Source organism: Austrofundulus limnaeus, unplaced genomic scaffold, assembly GCF_001266775.1.
Source record: "Austrofundulus limnaeus strain Quisiro unplaced genomic scaffold, Austrofundulus_limnaeus-1.0 Scaffold583, whole genome shotgun sequence".
Classification (NCBI taxonomy): domain Eukaryota; kingdom Metazoa; phylum Chordata; class Actinopteri; order Cyprinodontiformes; family Rivulidae; genus Austrofundulus; species Austrofundulus limnaeus.
This window is the reverse complement of record NW_013952985.1, coordinates 284449-286179: the sequence shown is the minus strand read 5'-3', so window position 1 is coordinate 286179 and position 1731 is coordinate 284449.

Genomic DNA, 1731 nt, shown 5'->3' with positions numbered 1-1731 from the left:
CTGCGATACTGTGGTCACTCTCCATGTAGCATCAATTATACTAATGCTAGCTGCCTGTCACATTCTCTTGACCAGGCCACACCTCCGCTCTCTATTGGGCAATATTGTCATTTTGATCACGTTGATTCTACCCCCAGGGATAGAGGCAGGGATGCTCATGTAGCGATGTCCTTCTTAAGGTTCACCAGGAGAGGCAGAAAGTTTGCTGTATAAAGATCTTTGTGACCGTGGGAGAGGCGGGGCAAGATGGCGGAGGAGTGAGACGTGTGTCGCATGGGCCCCCGCTCCGACTTGTTCTGTTTGTAGTTCTATACTAAATGTCCTTGCTGTTTTGAACATTTGGTCCATCCGGACTCGACCCCTGGGTGATTCTTGCCTGAAAGAGTAGAAGAATGGCAACAAACTCGAGGAAAGGCAAACATTCTAGCTCGACGGATTATAGGCCCGACGCCGCCCCGGAGCAGACTGCAGCTAGGAACGGACTTTCGGCGCCCCCCTCTCCCTCCCGCAGCGAGGCGGACGCACTCTCCTTGAAGTCTGACATTCTTGCCGCTATAAAACCCGATCTCTCAGCTGTGATCAAATCCGAAATAAAAGCGGCTTTGGCTGAAGAGTTTACTCTTTTTAAAGGAGAGCTGCAAGCGGTGAGAGCAGAGGTGGCTAACGGCATGATGCTACTGTGCGCAGATCTGGACCATGTGAAACAGAGCATTAAAGAGGTGGAGAACAGCTTGTCAACCTGGTCCGAAGAGGTTGTTTCTCTGCGCACCACCATGTTGGAACTGAAAGAAGAAGTCAATGGGCTCAAAAAGAAGTGTGACGATATGGAAGGGCGCATGAGAAGGTGCAATGTGCGGATTATTGGAGTTCCTGAAACGCCAGAATCCAGCTCCACTTCAGCAGTGGCTAAACTTCAAGCAGAGGTTCTACAGATGGATAAAGAGCCACTGATTGACCGAGCCCATCGCTCTCCAGGTGGAAACAGGTCAGGCGATAAGCCGCGGGTCATTGTTGCTAAGCTGTACTATTATCAAGAATGTGTGGAAATACTGCGTCGGGCTCGGAGTTGTGGTCCTCTTCGTTTTAAAGAGACACCGGTCATCATCACATGTGGCCAGGGCTCGAGCAGCGTTTACGGAGGTGAGGAGGCTTCTTCGCAACTGACGTAATATTTGCCATGGCCTGCTTTTTCCTGCACGGCTCCGCATCTCTCATGGGGAGGAAAACAAGGAGTTCCTGGATGCCAATAAAGCTCTGGACTACATTAAAAAGAGGATCATCTCGGCGACGGACAGGGAGGACCGGCGTTGATCGCAGGTCCAACTCTCATCTATCCATTGTGACTGTCAGGTTGTAATGAACCTTTCAACTTTATGTCCCCCGTTATATCTTGATTTAATTTTAGACATTATTCTCTGGGACAACATTCCTCTTTTAGTTCAATGTATGAGAGTTTCACAGGGGGTCTGTCCAGATCTTGGTTAGTGATTTATTTATCAGTGCTGCAAGGAACATAAACAGTAATAATATTTTAAAGTAAGGGAACCCCTTTTTTATTTCTATTTTTTGTTACTGTTATTTAGTTGTGGCGGGAGTCCAGGCAGGGAGTTAAGTCCCCCAGTACAGTATAAGCACAAATGTGTGGATTTTTTGTTTGTTGGGTTCTCCGTGTTTTTTTTTAGGAGAAAGGGGTGGGACTATACCAGATCTATTTGCTTTGAGAATGTCTTT